Consider the following 24686-nt stretch of genomic DNA (forward strand, 5'->3'; position numbering starts at 1 on the left):
CTGAGGCAGAGAATTCCACAGACTCACAACTCTCTGTGTGAAAAAGTATGTCCTCATCTCCGTTCTAAATGGCTTACCCTTTATTCTTAAACTGTAGCCCCTGGTTCTGGACTCCCCCAACATTGGGAACATGTTTGCTGCCTCTAGCGTGTCCAAACCCTTACTAATCTTATATGTTTCAATAAGAACTAAATTATGACATGAATATCAACTAAATTATGACGTGAATACAGCATTGGCTATAAAACAGCATAAGATGTTAATATTTAAGAAATTGTTTAAGAAAATTGGGTAGATGCTAAAAGGCTCTTGCCCAGAGTATTTGAATCGAGGACCAGAAGACAGGATAAGGTGAAGGGGAAAAGATTTAATAGGAAACTGAGGGGTACATTTTTCACACAAAAGGTTGGTGGGTGCATGGAACAAGCTGGCAGAGGAGGTAGTTGAGGCTGGGACTATCCTAATATTTAAGAAACAGTTGGACAGGTACATGGATAGGACAGGTTTGGAGGGATATGGGCCAATATATCCTTCTTTCATCTCCGCAACATCGCCAAACTCAGACCCTCTCTCACACCTCCCGCTGCTGAAAGACTCATCCATGCCTTCATCTCCTCCCGACTGGACTAGTGCAACTTACTTCTCCTTGGCATCAGCTCCACCTACATCAACCGACTCCAACTGGTCCAGAATGCAGCCGCCCGACTCATCACCCACACCAAATCCTGGCATCACATCACTCCAGTCCTCAAACAACTTCACTGGCTTCCCATCTCCCACCGGATCACCTACAAAATCTTGATCCTCACCTACAAAGCCCTCGACCATCTGGCCCCCACATATCTCACTGACCTCCTCTCCCCCTACCAACCTTCACGGTCCCTCAGATCCACATCAGCCGGTCTCCTCTCCATCCACAAGTCCAACCTCCGCAGTTTTGGGGACAGAGCCTTCTCCAGGGCAGCTCCCAGGCTCTGGAACTCCCTCCCCCAACTGATCGGCAATTCCATGTCCCTCACCATCTTCCAGTCCCGCCTCAAGACCCATCTCTTCACCTCTGCCTATCCTTAGCCCCACGTCCCCCTCCCTTTTCATCTGTGCATTAATTGCCTCATATTGTGTTTTGAATTGAATTCTGTCTTTAATTTGTGTACTAGTCATGTCTCTACTATTTATTTCATTCCCCTTACATGTTTTTCCTCTACCTGCTAAATTTTTGTAAGGTGTCCTTGAGACTCTTGAAAGGCGCCCATAAATAAAATTTATTATTATTATTATTAAACGCGGGCAGGTGGGACTAGTGTAGCTGGGACATTGTTGGTTGGTGTGGGCAAGTTGAGCCAAAGGGCCTGTTTCCACGCTGTATCACCCCATGACTATAAATTAAATCTTAATGTTAATTTAACATATTCTGACTAATTAATACATTGTGCTGCAGGCAACGTCAATTTGCATAACATGGCAACGTTTATGTCTGCAGTCTGCTACGGGAACTTTGGAAGAACAGAAACGCTCTGAGTTCATTGGGCAAAAGATTAACCTTGTTGCTTGGAGTGAAACAATGGCGGGGCTGACGAGGGAAATAACAATGACATTTATGGATCAGCAAATAGGCAACATTAAAGAAAATAATAGTAAAGAAATGAAGTAAAAATGAGGGAATTTTTTTTAATGAAATATGAAAAGAAAACCAGTTTTGAGCAAAATTCTACTGTGGGTTATTAGCATTAATGCAGTTTGTATTAACAGCATGACCAGGAAATGTTGGGAAAACACAGCAACTCACTCGCTGTAGAGAGAAAAGTGATATTAACATTGGTGTTGGTCTATAAAGAGCCTGTCCCACTTAGGCTAATTTTTAGGCGACTGCAGGTGACTAGGCTGTCACCACATGTCGCCTGTACGGTCGTGAGTCGTCTCCTCAGTCGCCCAAAGAGTCGTAGCATCTTTCTGGTCGCTGCTGGATTTTCAACATGTTGGAAACATTTCGGCGACAGTGGCTTTGACACCAATGAGTGTAACTTGACTTCTCCTGATGTAGGTGCTGTTGTAGGTTTTCGCCGGGCGCTGACTTCGCTGAATCCCATTGGCGACTACCTATGTCAACCGGCAACAGGTACCGGTGACTGAAGTGTCTTCAGTTGTCTTCAGTTGTCGCTGACAGGGTCCTAGCTTGTCGCGGGTGGATGTAGTTTGACTGGTTGTCACCTGTGTGGTCATAAGTTGTTGTAGGTGTGGTCGTAGGTGTGGTTGTCTTAATGGGTCGGCGGTTATCGCTAGCTTGCCGTCGACTAGGTGGTGCGTTGTTGTAGACATTGTTGTAGTCATTGTCGTAGGGGGGGACCAGTAGCCAGTTTTTTGGCGACCTGCTACGACTATTGACACTCGCCGGCAGTGGACGGAAAAATCGTCTAAGTGGGACAAGCCCTTTATTGTCAAGTGTACTGAGATGTAATGAACAGCTGTGTTTGCATGCTCTACACTCAAATCACAAAGTACATGACTACAACTGCTCTGAGACCAATCTGAAGAAGGGTCTTGACCCGAAACGTCACCGATTCCTTCTATCCAGAGATACTGCCTGTCTCGCTGAGTTACTCCAGCTTTTTGTGTCTATCGTCTGAGTTCTGGCAAGCTAGGGTGCAGATGCGTCCTGATCGGATGCTTTTTATGGGCAACTGTAGACGTTGGTTGGAGCTGTTGGAGACATGCCAAATTGCCTTAGTTTTCTGAGGAAGTGGAGGCGTCAGTGTGCTTTCTTGACGAGTTTCGATGTGGCTCTGAGCCAATTTGTTGGTGATATTTATGGCTATGAACCTGAAGCTCCACTTTGGATGCAGACAGGAATGTGTACACCACCTTGTTTCCTGAGGTTAGTTACTAGCTCCATCGTCTTGCTAACATTGACAGGGAGGTTGTCATCATGACATCATGTTACTAAGCTCTTCATCACCTTCCTGCACTCTGTTTCATCGACGTTCAAGATCCGACCAGCCGCTGATACTGGTGCTGTCGGCAAACTTTAAAGTGGATGTTTTTAAAACTCACGTTCCCTTTAAACTTAAACTCTCTGGTACCTTGTTGTCCGCAGCCCCTTTAATCTTGCTGTGTAACATGTAAAGACAAAGTGAATTAAATAGAATCACCTCTGATCATTCGGAAAATCTGCATGCCCAACACCACCATAAGGAGATGAAAGGAGATTTACTGTCCTTCACTCACCTTTCATGACTTTCTTCATTTACAACCTTGTACTGTACTAAATGGTTTCTGAAAAGCACTACTTTATTGTAAGACGCTAAATACTTGCACAACATCATGCTTAGGTAAGGTAAGAGGTGGTTAAGATGATCCTGTTTGTAATAGATAATAGACAATAGACAATAGACAATAGGTGCAGGAGTAGGCCATTCGGCCCTTCGAGCCAGCACCGCCAGTCAATGTGATCATGGCTGATCATCCCCAATCAGTACCCCGTTCCTGCCTTCACCCCATATCCCCTGACTCCGCTATTTTTAAGAGCCCTATCTATCTCTCTCTTGAAAGCATCCAGAGAACCTGCCTCCACCGCTCTCTGAGGCAGAGAAATCCACAGACTCAACACTCTCCGTGAGAAAAAGTGTTTCCTCGTCTCCGTTCTAAATGGCTTACTCCTTATTCTTAAACTGTGGCCAGTGGTTCTGGACTCCCCCAACATCGGGAACATGTTTCCTGCCTCTAGCGTGTCCAAACCCTTAATAATCTACATCCACTCCATCTGGACTCCCTTAATGTTGGGGGAGTCCAGAACCAGGGGTCACAGTTTAAGAATAAGGGGAAAGCCATTTAGAACGGAGACGAGGAAACACTTTTTCTCACAGAGTCTGTGGAATTCTCTGCCTCAGAGGGTGGTGGAGGCAGGTTCTTTGGATGCTTTCAAGAGAGAGCTGGATAGGGCTCTTAAACATAGTGGAGTCAGGGGATATGGGGAAAAGGCAAGAACGGGATACTGATTGGGGATTATCAGCCATGATAACATTGAATGGCGGTGCTGGCTCGAATGGCCTACTCCTGCACCTTTTAATATGTAAATATAACCGAATAGTGAAAGGCCTGGATGGAGTGGATGTAGATAAGATGTTTCCAACTCTCTTTTGAATGCATCTAGTGAGTCGGTCTCTATCGCCTTCTGAGGCATAGAATTCCTCAAATTCACAACTATCTATGTGGAAAAGTTTTTTCAGTTGCGACCACAAAGGAGGACCTGGGTACCGAGGGTGTGCAAGACAAGTATTTCACTGTGACTTGTCACATGTGACGATAAAGTATTCATTCATTCATTCATTAATTCTGGAAGAACAAATGAAGGGCGGGATTCCACATTCAGATCTGCTGAAGGAAGTGCTAGAAATCCAAAACATAAAATGAAAAAGCCATACGATTCGTATAAGGGGTAAGAGCATTGTAAAAACAAGCCTGAAGGCTTTGTGTCTCAATGCAAGGAGCATTCGTAATAAGGTGGATGAGTTGAATGTGCAGATAGCTATTAATGACTATGATATAGTTGGGATCACGGAGACATGGCTCCAGGGTGACCAAGGCTGGGAGCTGAACATCCAGGGATATTCAATATTCAGGAGGGATAGACAGAAAGGAAAAGGAGGTGGGGTAGCGTTGCTGGTTAGAGAGCAGATTAATGCAATAGAAAGGAAGGACATTAGCTTGGAGGATGTGGAATCGATATGGGTAGAGCTGCGAAACACTAAGGGGCTGAAAACGCTGGTGGGTATTGTGTACAGGCCACCTAACAGTAGTAGTGGAGTTGGGGATGGCATCAAACAGGAAATTAGAAATGTGTGCAACAAAGGTAAAACAATTATAATGGGTGACTTCAATCTACATATAGATTGGGTGAATCAAATTGGCAGGGGTGCTGAGGAAGAGGATTTCTTGGAATGTATGCGGGATAGTTTTCTAAACCAACATGTAGAGGAACCAACGAGAGAGCAGGCTATTCTAGATTGGGTATTGAGTAATGAGGAAGGGTTAGTTAGCAGTCTTGTTGTGCGTGGCCCCTTGGGCAATAGTGACCATAATATGGTTGAGTTCTTCATTAGGATGGAGAGTGACATTGTTAATTCAGAAACAAGGGTCCTGAACTTAAAGAAAGGTGACTTTGAGGGTATGAAATGTGAATTGGCCAAGATAGACTGGCAATTGATTCTTAATGGGTTGACGGTGGATATGCAATGGAAGGCATTTAACGACTGCATGGATGAACTACAACAATTGTTCATCCCAGTTTGGCAAAAGAATAAATCCGGGAAGGTAGTGGATCCGTGGATAACAAGGGAAATCAGGGATAGTATCAAAGCGAAAGATGATGCGTACAAATTAGCCAGAAAAAGCAGCAAACAAGAGAACAGGGAGAAGAGTTCAGCAGAGGGGGACAAAGGGCTTAATTAGGAAAGGGAAAATAGATTATGAAAGAAAATTGGCAGGGAACATAAAAACTGACTGCAAAAGCTTTTATAGATATGTGAAGAGAAAAAGATTAGTTAAAACAAATGTAGGTCCCTTGCAGTCAGAAACAGGTGAATTGATCATGGGGAACAAGGACATGGCAGACCAATTGAATAACTACTTTGGTTCTGTCTTCACTAAGGAAGACATAAATAATCTGCCGGAAATAGCAGGGGACCGGGGGTTAAATGAGATGGAGGAACTGAGTGAAATCCAGGTTAGCCGGGAAGTGGTGTTAGGTAAATTGAATGGATTAAAGGCCAATAAATCCCCAGGGCCAGGTAGGCTGCATCCCAGGGTACTTAAGGAAGTAGCCCCAGGAATAGCGGATGCATTAGTGATAATTTTTCAAAACTCTTTAGATTCTGGAGTAGTTCCTGAGGATTGGAGGATAGCTAATGTAACCCCACTTTTTAAAAAGGGAGGGTGAGAGAAAACGGGGAATTACAGACCAGTTAGTCTAACGTCAATAGTGGGGAAACTGCTAGAATCAGTTATTAAAGATGGGATAGCAACACATTTGGAAAGTGGTGAAATCATTGGACAAAGTCAGCATGGATTTATGAAAGGTAAATCATGTCTGACAAATCTTATAGAATTTTTGGAGGATGTAACTAGTAGCGTGGATAGGGGAGAACCAGTGGATGTGGTGTATCTGGACTTCCAGAAGGCTTTCGACAAGGTTCCACATAAGAGATTAGTATACAAACTTAAAGCACACGGTATTGGGGGTTCAGTATTGATGTGGATAGAGAACTGGCTGGCAGACAGGAAGCAAAGAGTAGGAGTAAATGGGTCCTTTTTACAATGGCAGGCAGTGACTAGTGGGGTACCGCAAGGCTCAGTGCTGGGACCCCAGCTATTTACAATATATATTAATGATATGGATGAGGAAATTGAAGGCAATATCTCCAAGTTTGCGGATGACACTAAGCTGGGGAGCAGTGTTAGCTGTGAGGAGGATGCTAGGAGGCTGCAAGATGACTTGGATAGGCTGGGTGAGTGGGCAAATGCATGGCACATGCAGTATAATGTGGATAAATGTGAGGTTATTCACTTTGGTGGCAAAAACAGGAAAGTAAACTATTATCTAAATGGTGGCCGATTAGGAAAATGGGAGATGCAGCGAGACCTGGGTGTCATGGTACACCAGTCATTGAAAGTAGGTATGCAGGTGCGACAGGCAATGAAGAAACCGAATGGTATGTTAGCTTTCATAGCAAAAGGATTTGAGTATAGGAGCAGGGAGGTTCTACTGCAGTTGTACAGGGTCCTGGTGAGACCACACCTGGATTATTGCGTACAGTTTTGGTCTCCTAATCTAAGGAAAGACATTCTTGCCATAGAGGGAGTACAGAGAAGGTTCACCAGACTGATTCCTGGGATGTCAGGACTTTCATATGAAGAACGGCTGGATAGACTCGGTTTGTACTCACTAGAATTTAGAAGATTGAGGGGGGATCTTATAGAAACTTACAAAATTCTTAATGGGTTGGACAGGCTCAATGCAGGAAGATTGTTCCCGATGTTGGGGAAGTCCAGAACAAGGGGTCACAGTTTAAGGATAAGGGGGAAATCTTTTTGACCGATATGAGGAAAACATTTTTCACACAGACAATGGTGAATCTCTGGAATTCTCTGCCACAGAAGGTAGTTGAGGCCAGTTCATTGGCTATATTTAAGAGGGAGTTAGATGTGGCCCTTGTGGCTAAAGGAATCAGGGGGTATGGAGAGAAGGCAGGTACGGGATACTGAGTTGGATGATCAGCCATGATCATATTGAATGGCGGTGCAGGCTCGAAGGGCCGAATGGCCTACTCCTGCACCTATTTTCTATGTTTCTATGTTTCTATTCCAACATCTGGAATATGGAAATATACTAACTTAGATGTAAAACCTTTGCTACAACTAACTTTGTTCGAACAAGATGCAGTATTTACAGTTGTTGCAATTGTTTATCATATATATTAATGATTTGGAAGAGGGAATTAGGAGCAAAACTAGGAAGTTTGCGGATGACACAAAGCTGGGTGGCAGTGTGACCTGGACAGGTTGAGTGAGTGGGCAGATGCGTGGCAGATGCAGTATAATATAGATAAATGTGAGGTTATCCACTTTGGTGGCAAAAACAATGGGGCAGATTATTATCTCAATGGGGTTAGGTTAGGTAAGGGGGAGTTATAGCGAGACCTGGGCGTTCTTGTACACCAGTCACTGAAAGTTGGCGTGCAGGTACAGCAGGCAGTGAAGAAAGCTAATGCAATGTTGGCCTTCACAACAAGAGGATTCAGTATTGGAGTAGAGAGGTTCTTCTGCAGTTGTGCAGGGCTTTGGTAAGACCACATCTGAAGTATTGCGTACACTTTTGGTCTCCTAATTTGAGGAAGGACATCCTTGTGATTGAGGCAGTGCAGCGTAGGTTCACAAGATTGATCCCTGGGATGGCGGGTCTGTCATATGTGGAAAGATTGAAAAGACTAGGCTTGTATTCACTGGAGTTTAGAAGGATGAGGGGGCTCTTATAGAAACATATAAAATTATAAAAGGACTGGACAAACTAGATGCAGGAAAAATTTTCCCAATGTTGGGCGAGTTCAGAACCAGGGGCCACAGTCTTAGAATAAAGGGGAGGCCATTTAAGACTGAGGTGAGAAAAACCGTTTTCACCCAGAGAGTTGTGAATTTGTGGAATTCCCTGCCACAGAGGGCAGTGGAGGCCAAATCACTGGATGGGTTTAAGAGAGAGTTAGATAGAGCTCTAGGGGCTAGTGGAGTCAAGGGATATGGGGAGAAGGCAGGCACGGGTTATTGATTGGGGACGATCAGCCATGATCACAATGAATGGCGGTGCTAGATCAAAGGGCCGAATGGCCTCCTCCTGCACCTATTGTCTATGTTTCTATGTTTCTATTTATAAAGTACTGTATAGTAGGTGTCGTGTGAAGGCCTTTGGAAGGACAGATGAGTTAAACAAAAACTCCAAATCTATAGAAGGGAATGTGAAGCCAGAATTCAGGGCCTGAAGAGTGTATATTTGAAACGCATTTACTTTGTTCTTCCCACAGAATGAGGCATAATGCTTAATAATCTTTCATTTTTATTTAAAATTTTAGATTTTCACCAGCTGTAGCATGTTTTCTTTGCTCTTCACATCTTCCGTGTTTGATCTTGTTAATATTCCCCAGTTTATATATACAGTGTCCTCCATAATGTTTGGGACAAAGACATATTATTTATTTATTTGCCTCTGTACTCCACAATTTGGGATTTGTAATGGAAAAAATCACATGTAGTTAAAGTCAGATTTTATTGAAGGATATTTTTATACAATTTGGTTTCACCATGTAGAAATTATTGCTGTGTTTATACATAGTCCCCCATTTCAGGGCTTGGGACACATGGCTTCACAGGTGTTTGTAATTGCTCAGGTGTGTTTCAATGCCTCCTTAATGTAGGTAGAAGAGAGCTCTCAGCACCTAGTCTTTCCTCCAGTCTTTCCATCACCTTTGGAAACTTTTATTGCTGTTTATCAACATGAGGACCAAAGTTGTGCCACCTAATTGGCGAATTTAGAAGAGAGTTAAATAAAATGACATGTTGAAGACCTCCTTCGACTATGTAGAAGACCAGCTTCGACTAGCTACGAATAACTTCGGGAAAATTGGACACCGAATAGTGGAGAGTGAAGATGACCTCCTTTGATCTCCTTCGACCTCCCTTCGACTATATTGAAGACTATCAACGACTACCTTTGACTACCCTCGATTACCTATGACTAACATGCCGACCTACTACGACTAAACCTACAAGTAAAAAAGTATCGATTTTTTTCAATGGCGACCTTTTTTTTACTAGCGGGCGTTTTTTTAACATACTGAAAAAACCGCCACGACCTAGCTGAGGCCTCAAGTACGCAGAGACCACTCTCGAGCATGAAGGAGAGTTACGACCATGCTGCGAGTAAGTATCGAAGGCAAACTCGCCAGAACTCGCAGATTAGATCGTCCAAGTGGGACAGGCCCTAAAGAAGCCATTATGAGAAACAAGAATAAAACTGTTAGAGACATCAGGCAAACCTTAGGCTTACCAAAATCAATTGTTTGTAACATCATTAAGAAGAACGAGAGCACTGGTGAGCTTACTAATCACAAAGGGACTGGCAGGCCAAGGAAGACCTCCACAGCTGATGACAGAAGAATTCTCTCTATAATAAAGAAAAATCCCCAAACACCTGTCCGACAGATCAGAAACACTTCAGGAGTCAGGTGTGGATTTGTCAATGACCACTGTCCGCAGAAGACTTCATGAACAGAAATACAGAGGCTACACTGCAAGATGCAAACCACTGGTTAGTCGCAAAAATAGGATGGCCAGGTTACAGTTTGCCAAGAAGAACTTAAAAGAGCAACCACATTTCTGGAAAAATAGTCTTGTGGACAGATGAGACGAAGATTAACTTATATCAGAGTGGTGGCAAGAGCAAAGTATAGAGGAGAGAAGGAACTGCCCAAGATCCAAAGCCTACCACCTCATCTGTGAAACACAGTGGTGGGGGTGTTATGGCCTGGGCATGTATGGCTGCTGAAGTATGTATGTATCACTTATCTTCATTGATGATACAACTGCTGATGGTAGTAGCATAATGAATTCTAAAGTGTATAGACACATCCTATCTGCTCGTTCAAATAAATGCCTCAAAACACATTGGCCGGCAGTTCATTCTACAGCAAAACAATGATTCCAAAAAATGTTGTCCAGAGATGCTGAGTTACTCCAGCACTCTGTCTTCTTTTGTTTGTTGTAAACCAGCACTTGCAGTTCCTTGTGTGTCAAGTGTATCTTTCCTTGGCTCTGGGAAATGGACAAGTGCAGGATATTCCATATACGATCTCGGCAGCGAGGCATGTCAATCCTCTGGCAATGATATGTGCAAGTTGCAGCCTTCCTCCTGCTCTGCTGCCCGGCAGATGGACCTGCAGTGATTCACAAGCGGGCTAATCTAGCTCCCTCTGTCACCAAGCTCTCACCCTTCCTTACCCAAACTCCTGCTTCCTCCGGCAGCCACGGACACAGTAGCAGTCCCTGCTCTCCCCACGCTCCAAAACCTTTAGCTTCTCGTTTTCACCTCACAAAAATACTTCAGGTAGCCCCGGCATTCCCTCTCTCTCTATCACTCCCCCATCCAAGTTGCACTAGCTTCTCAATATCACCTAATAAAACAGACAACTATGGCCTGTTTCCTGTATCATCGTTTTTTTCTGGTATATCTTCCATTAATTGTTCTTTATCTCTCCACATCACCATCTATTTCCCTTATCCCTAACCAGTGTGAAGAAGGGGCTCGACCCGAAATGTCACCCATTCCTTCTCTGCAGAGATGCTGCCTGTCCCGCTGAGTTACTCCAGCATTTTGTGTCTACCTTCGATTTAAACCAGCATCTGCAGTTCTTTCTTACACAACGATCCCAAACATTCTGCTAAAGCAACAAAGGAGTTTTTCAAAGCTAAAAATTGGTCAATTCTTGAGTGGCCAAGTCAATCATCCGATCTGAACCCAATTGAGCATGCCTTTTAAATGCTGAAGAGAAAACTGAAGGGGACTAGCCCCCAAAACAAGCATGAGCTAAAGATGGCGGCAATCCAGGCCTGGCAGAGCATCACCAGAGAAGACACCCAGCAACTGGTGATGTCCATGAATCGCAGACTTCAAGCAGTCATTGCATGCAAAGGATATGCACAAAATACTAAAGATGACTACTTTCATTTACATGACATTGCTGTGTCCCAAATATTATGGTGCTCTGAAATGGGGGGGGGACTATGTATAAACACTGCTGTAATTAGATTGCCTTGATTAAAATCTGACAATGTGCACTTTAACCACATGTGATTATTTTTATTACAAATCTCAAATTGTGGAGTACAGAGGGAAATAAATAAATGATGGGTCTTTGTCCCAGACATTGTGGAGGGCACTGTAACAAAATTATAAGCAAATAATTAGATTCAAATAATATATGGTAAGATCACAGACAGTAAGTATATATGATGAAAGCCTTGTTGACAGAGCATGCTGAACAACAAAGACACTATAGGAGCCACAAGCAAGACAGATGTAATCAAGGAGTTACCAAGGGCTTGGTTTGGAGCGACGGAAAAAGCGAAACCAGAAATTACCGAGACATGTGAAGAGGAAATTTGTATGGGCAAGAAAGGATTTAGGGTGGAGTTCCGATTTATTTGGAACATTCTGGGTAAAATAAATGGGCAACCAAAGAGTATTCCTAATTCAGCTTAGTCTGACGCTGTTGCCAATTGCAGTATTATCCCCCCGTTATAATAATATAAATATTATATTCCTTGTCCCATACCTTACAGAATACATTTATTATGGCGAGGTGGTGATGTCGGGGAAGGGGTTGTAAATAAATCAGATGTGATTTATGAGTGATATTGTACATTGTCGCTATTTGCATTAATAAATTCATAATAAATAAATTAATCTTCACAATCCTTAAGGGCCTGTCCCACTTGGGCGTCATTGCGTGTAATTTAAGCGATGACATTTACGCGTCATGACGCATGCGTCGTGCCGCACACGTGATGCGCGCATGGTGTGCATTACACATGCATGGTGCATGGTGACCTAAGCAGTGACGCGCCCCAGGATTTTGTGATGTACAAAATTTTCGCACGCCATCTGCGTGACCCGCAAATGGCGCCCAAGTGGAACAGGCCCTTTACAATAACTGGGTTAAAGATTTTTTTTGAAGTTTGCATTGAGAATGTTTTGAGGCCAGGTATTTGGTAGTGCTGATGGGCTGAAAAGAGTGTAATTCGCGTCTCACTGTACCTGAATAGGTACACGTGACTATAAAAGACCTTGAAACCTTTGACATCGCCATGTATTGGAAGGAACCGCAGATGCTGGTTTAAACCAAAAAAAGACACAAGATGCTGGAGTAACAGCGGGACAGGCAGCCTCTCCGGAGTGAAAGAATGGGTGATGTTTGTGGTCGAGACCCTTCTTCTGACTCAACATTTGCAATGGTAGGAATTGGACATAGATGATATTTGCTGATTAAAACATGTCATTAGAATTTTATCTCAAACGAATCTCACTCAGTTCATCAATTGACACAAACATTGGAACATCTCCAGATTCAAGATGTGGCATGATTATTATGATCATATCCTTTGGTTGTGTGGGCACTCAGCTCCATCTATTCAATGGTGGACAAAAATGCCAGAGAAACTCAGCGGGTGAGGCATCTATGGAGCGAAGGAAATAGGCAACAAAGCAAATAGACTACGAAGGAAATAGGCAAGTTATCCATGGAGCAGCTCCCAGCATGATCTTCTGCACTCCTCATTGTAATGAGTTGACCTCCTGGCATGATAGTTGTGGTGAAGACAATGTTACGCAAGGCTGTGGAGGTGTTTGTCTGCAGCTGAGGGCAAATTGAATGCTTCATGGAGGCGCGACTTTGAGCTGGTACATTTGTTTTAAATACATCTCATTTAGCACATTTATAGTGCTACACACACAATGCCAAGACTGGATTTTGTCTCCGCAAGGAATCCATTGTGGCCACTTCCTCCAGAACTGCCATAGATGCATACACAGAAACCGAGGATTCACAATGTGCCACAGGCAATGATGGTCCAATTCTAAACGGCCATCGTAGAGTCTTTCCCCACCTTCTCCATCATGGTCTGGTTTGGCTCAGCCACCAAGCACGACATCCGGAGGCTGCAGCGAATCATCCGATCACCAGAGAAGATTATTGGCTGCAATCTTCACCCCCATTGATGAACTGTACACTGCAAGGGCCAGGAAGCGAGCGGGCAAGATCATCTCTGACCCCTCTCACCCTGGCCACAAACTCTTTGAATCACTTCCCTCTGGAAGGCGACTCCGGATTGTCAAAGCTGCCACAGACAGACATAAAAACAGTTTTTATCCACGAGTGGTAGCTCTACTCAATAACCAAATACCTGTAGCCTCCTTTTGCTCTGGTATTTTATTTAATTCACATGTTTCATTGATAATGTTTTATTATTAATGTTTTATGTGTCATTCCTAACTGTCACTGTATGTCATGTTGTCACTTGTTGGTGGAGCGCCAAGGCAAATTCCTTGTATGTGAATATACTTGGCCAATAAACTTATTCATTCAAACTTATTTATTCATCTGCCACACTTGGGTTAGTAAGGGCAAGATCATGTAGGTTTATCCCTCGTTGGTTTACTCACTGTCTGTGACAAACCTGGCCTGACAACTACAGTATGTCCATGGATGGCCAGTTCAATGGTGGAATCACCAAGTCATTGTGTTCCACAGAAAGACGGCTTGTGTTACCATGAAACTTTCAGTGCTTCCAGCTACCTGACATGGAGGATCGTCATTCATCAGCTGAGGCAGGGTGGTGGGTGATAATATGGAGGTGCTTTCTTTCCTCATATTTAAATGGATGCCCCTGAGTGTGGAATCAACATTGAGGATACCAAGTGTTGCTCCTGTTCGATGTTCATCTCAGTGCAGCTATCAGCTCCATAGTGACTGCACTGCCATAGGGCTGAGATTACATGTTACAGTAGTACAAGGTGCTGATGAGAAATATTGTGTTCAGTTTTTATCACTCTGCTGTAGGAAAGATGCCATTAAGCTGGCTAGGGAGCAGAGACGATTTACGAGGGCGTAGCATGGATTTGTGGGCCTGAGCTGCAGAGAGAGGTTGGGCAGTCTAGACATTATTCCTTGGAGCGCTGGAGGCTGAGAGGTGATATTTTTAGAGGTGTACAACTTCATGAGGGGAATAGATCGTGAGAATACACAGTGTCTTTTTGCCAGGGTCGGGGAATAAACAACTAGAGGGCTGGCATTTAAGGTGAGAGGCGAATGATTTAATAGGATCATGAGGGGAAAGATTTTCACATAGATAGCAGTGGGTATATAGAATGGGCTTCCAGATGAAGTAGTTGACGCAGGTATAATAGTTAGATTAAATGAGAACTTACCAGTTTTAAGTTTGATCTGTATTTTATGAGGAGTTACGATGAGGGATTACGTGAAGAGCCCGCTCAGCACGCATGCGCGGCATACTTCAAAGCAGCGGTGTGGAATCACAGATAGACACAGTTATTGAAATAAACATAGTAAAGAAAAGGAGACATCAGTTATCAGTTTGACCGATATTATTGAGGGTGGGAGCGGAGGGCACGTAATCCCTCATCGTAACTCCTCATAAAATACAGATCAAACTTCAAACTGGTAAGTTCTCGTTTAATCTTACTATTTTACTTCGGAGTCACGTGAGTGACTACGTGAAGATTTTAAAGCTCTGCGATTTCAAACCATGTAACAGTTATTACTTCACTCACTGCCGAAGTCCTTGAGGGAGGAAGTGTGTTATCGTAATCAACCAATGAATCTGTTTGTAGAAAAACACAATGGTATTTTTTAACAATAACAACAAAGAAATTAAATTGCTCCCCTGGGCTTAAATTAAATATTTGCAGTCTGTAAAACATTTTCTGCAAATAAAGCAGGTTTGCCAACGACTTATTATAAAAAATTCTGAACGGTCTTTCCCCTGACCATCCTGCTGTAGCCAGTATGTGGTCTATAGGCACGTCCATTCTTTTGGCCGTCGACATGGATGCTGCCCTGGTGAAGTGAGATTTGTACATGTTAGTGTTTATCCCAGCAGCTTTTAGCCCTGCTTGAGCCATCTCGAAATGGTTTGGCTTGTCACTCGACCATAAGGTTTTTTTATGACTGACCCACAAGGCTTTTTCACTCCCTTGAATATTTTTGGTTGTGTCTATGTAGGACAGTAGATGGGTCATGGCACATAATCGTGGTTCTGGCGGGTAAACCCGGAATTCCACGACTGGATTAGGTGTTCCTGGTCTGCTCTGTTTGATCAGTCCCTGGATAATGACAGAGATCTGGTCTGGAGCTGTGAGCATGCTGTCCAGTCGCAATAGATGTAGTGACTGGACCCTCTGTGCAGATACAAGTGCCATCAACATGAGTGTTTTGAGCATAGATTGTTCCAGGTTGAGGGATCTGGGTGGTGGCCATCCCCTGAGGTATGTCAGGACCACACTGACATCCCATATATGGGGGTTAGAGATGTAAATACCCTTTATTAGTTTGACCACCAGCGGGTGGGACCCCATGGCCTGTTGTCCTGGAGCTGGTTTTAAATAGACAGACAGGGCACTTCTAGCTGTGTTGATGGCACTGTAGCCGAGTCCTTCATCGTGGTGAAGGTTCACCAGGAATTCTAGTATGTAGTAACTGTAGCGGTTGAGTAGGTGGTCCCTGTATCCAAGCAGTACTTCTCCCATTTTTTGATGCTGGACAAGTGCTGTTTTTTAGTGGATGTTCGGAGGGATGCTGACATGGTGTTGGCGGTTTGTTCTGATAATCCCAGTCCCAGAAGTGGTTTGTGCAGAATCTGCAACCCAGGAGTTTGATTTTTTCATGGCACGGGTGGCTTGTGCCCGACACTGGGTGTTAATAACTGGGTCACTGGGGAATACCATCGGAGTTTCAACAACCATGTCATGGTGTATTGGGAACCATGGCTGCATAGGCCAGTCGGGTACTATCAAAATATCTGAAGCAGAGTCCATTTGTATTTTGCATAGTACCCGACTGATGAGGCAGAAGGGAGGAAATGCATAGAAGAAGAATTTCCCCAATCCAGCGCAAACGCATCTACCGCTGTTGCCTCAGGGTCTGGTTCCCAAGCAACATACATAGGTACCTGGTGATTTAGTCTTGATGCAAATAAGTCGATATCTGGCGTGCCATATTGCTTGATAACTTTTGCAAATATTTTGGGGTTTAACATCCATTCGATGTTGTCATTAAATTACGTGACCTGGTGTCTGCCACTGTATTTAGCTTACCTGGTAGGTAAGTTGCTGATAGCCAAATATGTCTTTTGACACACCATTGTCAAATTGTGTTGCTAACTTGTCGCATGATAACGATTTTATGCCGCCCATATGGTTAATGTAGGCCACCACCATAGTATTATCAATTTGGAACCGTACATGCAAGTGATGCATATTTGATGCATATGCTTTTAAACCATAAAAGGCACCCAACATCTCTAGATAATTAATGCCCAGTGTAAGTAGTAATGATGACTCTGGGTTAGTCCATCTACCACCTGTGCTGGATATGGAGTTAGTTGCTCCCCAGCCTTGAGCACTGGCATCTCTTTGGATAACTAGTGTAGGGTTTGTGATGATAATAGGGCTGAAACTATGCCAAATGTTTTCTGCCCACCACTGTAGTTCTGATATTGCTTCAGTGGGTGACTTCATGACACGATCGTAATGACCTGCATGTCGTTTTAGTGCCTGTACCTTTGCTCTTTGTAAGTTTTGGTCCGAATTGTGTAGCTGGAAGTGCTGCTACCATTTTCCCAATTACTCTTGCTACTTGTCGAATAGTTGGTCATTCGTTGACCATTAAATTGTTGCATGATTGTGCCAATTCAACTGTTTTGTCTCTTGGCAATGTTACAGTCATGTAGACTGAATTAATTGTGAAGCCCAAGTAGTCCATGGTTGTGGATGGCTTCAACTTAGATTTATCTGGATGTAAGACAAATCCCACGGTTTCGAACAACTGTTTGGTAGCTGATACAACTGATATAGTCAATTCCATGGTCTTGCCTACTATTAAGATATCATCAAGATATGCCATGACAATATGTTTTTGTCTTCTATATATTGCCAGAGCTGGTTTTAGTATCTTTGTGAATAATCTTGGGGCTGATGTTAAACCATTGGGTAACGCTTTAAACTGCCATAGCTGCCCCATCCAGGTAAATTTCAGGTATCTGCGATGATCCGTGTGAATGGGTACTGAATAGTAAGCATCTTTAAAATCAATGCTTGCCATGAAGTATCCTTTGGAAATTAGTTGTTTGGCAGTAACAAACGTTTCCATTTTGAAATGTATATACTTAACAAACATATTTAGTGAAGTTAAGTCAATGATGATGCGACATCCACCATCTTTTTTGGGTTTAGTGAATATATTTGATACAAATTCCAAGGGTTCATGTTTTGTTTTTTCAATGATACCCTTTGTAATTAGTCTCACCAGTTCAGCTTGTCCCTCGCGTTTTTCTTTAACTGAGAGGGAAAATACCCTCTGAGGTGAATGTTAAACTGGTGGCAATTTTTCGAGTATGAATTGTATTTTGTATCCACTAATGCCATTGAGTATATACTGATCACTCGTGATAGACTCCCATGCTTCTTTAAACAGGTGTAATCTCCCCCCTGTTAGTATTAAGCCCCTTCTTTCTATATGCTGGTAGGAACCAGACCCACCTACCTCCATGGTTATGGGTATTTCTTCTGTTTCCTCCCGGTCCAACGAGTCTTGCACGTTGTCTGACATGGTGGTGATGTTGGGGGGTGGCGCATTTTCCATGGGGTCTGCTCTGGGCCCTGGTCTAAAGAAGACTTCCGGTGATAGAATGCGGACCTCGAGCTTTCACCAGTCCCATATGGTGGACGTCGACTGGTGGACGCGATGGGGTGCTGCCGCTTGGGAATTATTGTTTTTGGTTTGCTCGTCCCGGGGCCTGCCCTCATGAGACCGAACGTTTTTGAGGCCCCTTCCATATCCTTCATTTGCTTTGTGAGGTCTTTGCCAAAGAGCAGTGGGTCAGGCTCAGTGGCTGGAGTTTTGCACAACTCCGCCAATTTAGGATTTATGGCAGGTCTTATGATTTGTTTACGATGAGGTTGTGGTCATCTCCGTATTGTCCACGGAACGAGCAAACGATGTGATGGCTGACGTCAGGAGCCTGAGGATCCGCTGCCGTTTTAGCTCCTGGTTCCGAATATTTGCCCCAACGTGCCCCCAGATTTGGTTGTTTACAGCCGGCACTTTAAGGGACTCACAGTTCTCTGGAGCTATATACGTGTCTAAGGCCTCATTGACCACCTGCTCCTGTAGGGGCCTGTTGGAGAGGTGGTTAATGCTGGCCGCTAGTTTGGCCTCTAACGGTCTTCCTGCACGTGGGGTTGCCACGTAGCGGTCCACTACACCCAGCAGCTCTTCCTGTTCCTGCACCCCTTGCATACTCCCGACATCTTCAGCCAGCGTCCCCTCTTCTTGACCAGCCCAGTCCTGGTCATCAAAGCTACCCTCGGGTAAGGAGGAAGCAATGGGCAGTGCACAAGACACTGTGGAGGGAGTGCCTGAACTCCCCCTGCTAGAGCGCCCCTCACGCTGCGCGTCTCACTGGTGCACCTGCTCCAGGAGCCGCTCCATGCGGCTCAGGCGGCTGTCTCTCCCCTGTGCGGGTGGAGAGACGTTCCCGTCCGACAAGTCGGAAGCCACCGGCCGGACGCTTCTTCGGTAGCTTTACATCCAGCCCGCTGCTCAGGCGCTAGTGGGACTGGGCTCCGCACGGTGTCGGGGATGGCGGAGCACCCGGTAAGCGGTCCTACCGCCTGTTGCTGCCCCCCCCAGATGGAACGCTCCTCCGTTGGAGTCGAGCGGGGGACAGGTTTGTTCAAGAGCCTTTGTTCTCTGCCTGAAATAGAGCAGAAGGCTCTCCTGTGAAAGAAAGCCCGACCTCAGAGCACTTACCTGACGGTCCGTTCTTTCACCCTGTAGCGGGAGCGCCTGACTGCTGATGCGGTTGCACTGCTGAACGCAATGCCGTGCATGCGTGCTCAGCGGGCTCTTCACGTAGTCACTCGTGTGACTCCGAAGTAAAATAGCAACATTTAAAAGATATTGGAACAAGTCCATTGATAGGACACTAGTATGTTCCATACTAGAATATCCGAGATGTCCTCATTCTTTAGGGAACAGGGGTTCCCCTCTCCCATCATAGATGAGGCCCTCACTTACATCTCCTCTGTACCCCACAGATCCGCACTTGCTCCCCCTTCCCCTAGTCGCAACAGAGTCCACCCCATCAGCCATCGCATACAACACATAATCCTCCGAAATTTCCGCCACCTCCAATGGGATCCCACCACTAGCCACATTTTCCCATCTCCACCCCTTTCCACATTCCGCAGAGACCATTCCCTCCGCAACTCCCCGGTTAACTCATCCCATCCCACCCCCTACCCAGGTACCTTCCCCTACAACCGCAGAAGATGCAACACCTGTCCCTATACCTCCTCTCTCGACTCTGTCATGGGACCCTGACAGTCCTTTCAGGTTAGGCAGAGGTTCACTTGCACCTCCTCCAACCTCATCTACTGTATCTGTTGTTCAACATGTGGACTCTTATACATCGGCGAGACCAACCGCAGACTGGGCGATCGTTTCACGGAACACCTTCGCTCAGCCCGCCTGAACCAACCTGATCTCCTGGTTGCTGCACACTTTAATTCTTCTTCCCATTCTCACACAGACCTTTCTGTCAACGGTCTCCTCCATTGTCAGAGTGAGGCTAAACGCAAATTGGAGGAACAGCATCTTATATAAATAAACATTATTATTATTATTATTATTATTATATTTTGCTTGGGCAGCTTACAGCTCAGTGTTATGAATATTGATTTCTCGCACTTCAGGTAGCCCCGGCATTCCCTCTCTCTCTATCCCTCCCCCACCCAAGTTGCACCAGCTTCTCATTTTCACCCTACAGCTTGCAATGGCCTGTTTCCTTTATTAGTGTTACATTTTTGCATATTTTTCATGCATTGTTCTTTATTTCTCCACATCACCATCTATATCTCTCGTTTCCCTTATCCCTAACCAGTCTGAAGAAGGGTCTCAACCCGAAACATCACCCATTCCTTCTCTCCAGAGATGCTGCCTGTCCCGCTGAATTACTCCAGCTTTCTGTGTCTATTTTCCATTGATAGGAAAGGTTGGAAGGAAATGCGCCAAGGCCTGGAAATGGGGCCTTGGTGAGCATGGACGTTGGTGGGCATGGACCTTGGGCCGAAGGGTTTGTTACCTTGCTCCATGACTCCAACCCACGGAATAGCATAAAGGATTCTGATACATTGAATCATGAGGTCATCAGTGATAGGTGTAGAATTAGATTATTCATCCCATCAAGTCTACTCCACCATTCAATCATGGCTGATCTATCTCTCCATCCTAACCCCATTCTCCTGCCTACTCCCCATAACCCCTGACACCCGTACTAATCAAGAATCCATCTATTTCTGCCTTAAAAATATCCACGGACCTGTCCTCTACAGCCTTCAGTGGCAAAGAATTCCACAGACTCACTATACTCGTGGAAACTTCCCCTAATCTCCTTCCTACAAGACTTTAATTCTGAGGTTATAACCTCTAGATCTAGACTCTCCCACTTACAAGGTTAACTGGTCTGACTGTACCTTCTTTGAGTCTCAAATCAGTGCCCAGCTCATTGGCAGATGATGCATTCTGGCAACCAGACAACGTGCATTGTCACGCTCTATTCCCCACATGATGTTGTACACCTACAGAAGATCACCTCTCAGCCTCCAGCGCTCCAAGAAATAATGTCTAGCCTGCCCACCTCTCCCTGCAGCTCAGAATCCTGGTAACGCCCTCATAAACCTTCTCTGCTCTCTTTCCAGCTCAAAGGCATCTTTCCAATCGTGGAATGATAGTAACTGAACGCAATACTACAAGTACGGCCTCTCTGTTTCAACCTCCACGAAACAATCATCTGGTATTTTTGCAAAATCATCATTACTAATGATTAGCTAGTGTCGTTTTATTTTCCAAATTCCACCGTGGTCATGATGGGATTTGATTTTGTCTATGGATTGGACCAAGACTATGATTAATAGTCTTATAATTTAACCACCAAAACCTCCTTGGACTATTGTGGGAGAAATTCCATACAAAATGTTAAAAGTAAAAATAGGTAAGATTCATGTTAAATAAATCATTGTTGAATTTGTTTTTAACAAAGTCAATGATCACATCTATACTATTACTAAAAGTCTCATCTTGACCACTTCTGTCTACATTTTAAATAATATTTAGATAAAACGCTACCTTACATCACTATGATCTTTTTGCCATCTTACTCACTGTCCTCCTCTCCTCCAACCGCCCCAAGGCTTTTTCCGATCGGTGAAATAACAAAAAAGTTATGAATGTTTAAATAATCGTGAGATCAGCAGATTGGTCTTCTCGCCTGCCAGTCACCATGAAGGTAACACCCCCCCCTCCCCTTCCTACATGCCCCCCTTTGTTCGTGGGCAGCTGTTTTCCATGGAGGGGGCTGTGCCGATGAGTGCAGCTGGGGCTGGGAGCCGCTGGGAGCAACTGAGTGCGACAGGCGCCGGGTCTTGGAGCCGATGAGTGAGTCCGGAACCGGGACCTGCAGCCGTTTAGTGGGGTCAGAGCCAGAGTCGCTGAGCCCACACACCACATACACCCCTCCCCCTCACATACACCCCTCCCCTACCCCCACAACCCCACTCCCCCACATACCCCCTCCCCCACACACCCCTCCCTCCCCCACACACCCCCTCTACCACACACCCACAGCCCCTCCCCAGATTGGTGGAACATTGCTTTGGGGGAACAGGTTGCGTTGGGGGAACAGGTGTGTGGTGGAATATTGCATTGGGGAATGGGTTGCCTTGGGGGGGGGGGGGTGGGGGGGACCGGGTCTCCCGTGTGACTGGGACACAACGGGTCCCACTTAGTCTAGTTTTAACAATTGAAAGTATGAGTGTTACTCTGTCAGCTCATTATTGCAAAAGCTATTGTGAAAACAATATTTGTTATCCTCCTTCATGTAAGTGTAAGGGTACCTTTTGCAAAAGGCTATTTCAAATATGGTCCTGGCAACACAAGGTTGGTATTCTCACCCACAGACACGAGCCCACTATTTCTTCCCTAGTTTCCCACAGATTCCTTGGAGACATTGGATCAGTTCCATTGGCTTGCTTACCTTTTGAGTTATAAGATCTCCAGCACTGACTCAAGGTGTATAGAGCATACATAGGGCGGCACAGTGGAGCAGCAGTATAACTACTGCCTTGCAGCATCAAAGGCACGGGTTTGATCTCGACTACGGATGCTGTCTGTACGGAGTTTGTACGTTCTCCCCGTGGCTGCGTGGGTTTTCTCCAAGATCTTCGGTTTCCTCCCACACTCCAAAGACGTACTGGTTTGCAGGTTAATTGGCCTGGTTATTAATGTAAAATTGTCCCTTGTGTGTGTAGGATATTTTTTCTATTTCCAGAATCTAATTTTGCTGTCGTCTCAGGTATTTGGAGTAAATACATGAGTTAGCTTCACTCAAATAACCTTCCCACTGGTATAAAATCGAACCTTTTTTCTTTTAGTAGCCACTTTCATATCATGAAATGTAGATTTCACAGTGTAAAGGAGAGCTCTCTCAAACATGTCCTGAACAAAGAGATCCCTCAATGAGGTTTAATCAAGTGATCCTACTGTGGACCCAAGACACAGAATGCTGGAGTAACTCAGCGGGTCAGGCAGCATCTGAAGAGGGTCTCAACCCGAAACGTCCTCCATTCCTTCTCTCCAGAGATGCTGCCTGTCCCGCTGAGTTATAACCATATAACCATATAACAATTACAGCACGGAAACAGGCCATCTCGGCCCTACAAGTCCATGCCGAACAATTATTTTCCCTTAGTCCCACCTGCCTGCACTCATACCATAACCCTCCATTCCCTTCTCATCCATATGCCTATCCAATTTATTTTTAAATGATACCAACGAACCTGCCGCCACCACTTCCACTGGAAGCTCATTCCACACCGCTACCACTCTCTGAGTAAAGAAGTTCCCCCGCATATTCATATTACCCCTAAACTTCTGTCCCTTAATTCTGAAGTCATGTCCTCTTGTTTGAATCTTCCCTATTCTCAAAGGGAAAAGCTGATCCACCAACTCTGTCTATCCCTCTCATCATTTTAAAGACCTCTATCAAGTCCCCCCTTAACCTTCTGCGCTCCAGAGAATAAAGACCTAACTTATTCAACCTTTCTCTGTAACTTAATTGTTGAAACCCAGGCAACATTCTAGTAAATCTCCTCTGTACTCTCTCTCTATTTTGTTGACATCCTTCCTATAATTGGGCGACCAAAATTGTACACCATACTCCAGATTTGGTCTCACCAATGCCTTGTACAATTTTTAACATTACATCCCAGCTTCTATACTCAATGCTCTGATTTATAAAGGCTAGCATACTAAAAGCTTTCTTTGCCACCCTATCTATATGAGATTCCACCTTCAAGGAACTATGCACGGTTATTCCCAGATCCCTCTGTTCAACTGCATTCTTCAATTCCCTACCATTTACCATGTAAGTCCTATTTTGATTTGTCCTGCCAAGGTGTAGCACCTCACATTTATCAGCATTAAACTCCATCTGCCATCTTTCAGCCCATTCTTCCAAATGGCCTAAATTACTCTGTAGACTTTGGAAATCCTCTTCATTATCCACAACACCCCCTATCTTGGTATCATCTGCACACTTACTATTCCAATTTACCACACCTTCATCCAGATCATTGATGTACATGACAAACAACAAAGGACCCAACACAGATCCCTGAGGCACCCCACTAGTCACCTGCCTCCAACCTGACAAACAACCATCCACCATTACTCTCTGGCATCTCCCATTCAGCGACTGTTGAATCCATCTTGCTACTCCTGCATTTATACCCAACAGTTGAACCTTCTTAACCAACCTTCCATGAGGAACCTTGTCAAAGGCCTTACTAAAGTCCATATAGACAACATCCACTGCTTTACCCTCGTCAGTTACTCCAGCATATTGTGTCAATCTTCGGTTGAAACCAGCATCTGCAGTTCCTTCCTTCACACTACACTGGACCATTTTGGGGGCTGATGTACCCTGAAATGTGAGGGAATCTACATGGAAATTGTATTCCAAAGTAGCTTTATTAAGAGCTTCAACCAAAGAATTATGAATCTTTTATTCAATTTTACTCTGAGCTGACTGTCTTACTGTGTTACTCACTGGAGATTGCATGTTCAGGGAGCTTAGTTCAATGACCCTTAACATAGATTCAGGGATCATGAGACACTATTAATGTGTGATTGTTCAGTGAATGTAGGTGACTCTCTGCTGTCATGGTTTACCTATTTATGACGATATCATCCAGACATCAATCTTCACAATTTTCTTTATCAAAACAATTATTA

The 24686-nt window shown here is 44.5% G+C and overlaps 1 protein-coding gene across 1 annotated transcript in view; it reads left to right on the top strand.

The window, feature by feature from the left end:
- LOC129698553 (diacylglycerol kinase beta) overlaps positions 1–24686 on the top strand; it is a 440909-nt gene that overhangs the window by 60464 nt on the left and 355759 nt on the right. The gene's annotated exons all lie outside the window — the stretch shown is intronic.

The sequence above is a fragment of the Leucoraja erinacea genome, chromosome 7 (genome assembly GCF_028641065.1).
Source record: "Leucoraja erinacea ecotype New England chromosome 7, Leri_hhj_1, whole genome shotgun sequence".
In the NCBI taxonomy this organism is placed as follows: Eukaryota; Metazoa; Chordata; class Chondrichthyes; order Rajiformes; family Rajidae; genus Leucoraja; species Leucoraja erinaceus.